Source organism: Etheostoma spectabile, unplaced genomic scaffold, assembly GCF_008692095.1.
Source record: "Etheostoma spectabile isolate EspeVRDwgs_2016 unplaced genomic scaffold, UIUC_Espe_1.0 scaffold502, whole genome shotgun sequence".
Classification (NCBI taxonomy): domain Eukaryota; kingdom Metazoa; phylum Chordata; class Actinopteri; order Perciformes; family Percidae; genus Etheostoma; species Etheostoma spectabile.
Genome location: NW_022605621.1, coordinates 102,750 through 103,386, shown reverse-complemented (window position 1 = coordinate 103,386; position 637 = coordinate 102,750). Strand labels below are relative to the sequence as shown.

At 60.1% G+C, this 637-nt stretch overlaps 1 protein-coding gene across 1 annotated transcript in view; it reads left to right on the top strand.

Annotated features, from left to right (window-relative positions):
• rtcb (RNA 2',3'-cyclic phosphate and 5'-OH ligase) overlaps positions 1-637 on the top strand; it is a gene marked incomplete in the record, with an annotated part of 55,901 nt that overhangs the window by 44,084 nt on the left and 11,180 nt on the right.

Sequence of the window (637 nt, the reverse complement as noted above, 5' to 3'; positions counted from 1 at the left end):
AGTGTACCAAGTCCTGGTAGGACCCGGCAGTGACCAGAGCTGGTATGACGGGGCTAGTGTGACCAGAGTCTGGTAGGACCGCTGCCGTAGTGGACCCAGAGTCTGGTTTAGGACCGGGCTAGTGGAGACCAGAGTCTGGTAGGACCGTGCTAGTGGACCAGCTATATGATCGGGTAGGACCGGGCTAGTGGACCAGAGTCTGGTAGGACGGGGCTGTGGACCAGAGAATCTGGTAGGACCTAGGGCCAGTGGACCAGAGTCTGGTAGGACCGGCTAGTGGAGCCATAGGACCGGGGGTTGGGACAGTCGGTAGGACCAGAGTCTGGTAGGACCGGCTAGTGAGGGACCGAGTCTGAGGACGGCTAACTCGGTAGTTACGGGCTATGAACCAGATCGGTAGGACCGGGCAGGGACAGAGACGTTAGGACCGGCTAAGTGGACCAGAGTCCGGTAGGACCGGGCTAGTGACCAGAGTCTGTTAGGACCGGCTAGTGCGACAAGTTCTGGTAGAACACAGCGTGGACCAGAGTCCGGTAGGACCGGGCTAGTGGACCAGAGTCCGGTAGGACTGGGCTAAGGGACCAGAGTCTGGTAGGACCGGGCTAACGGACCAGAGTCTGGTAGGACCAGAGTCCGG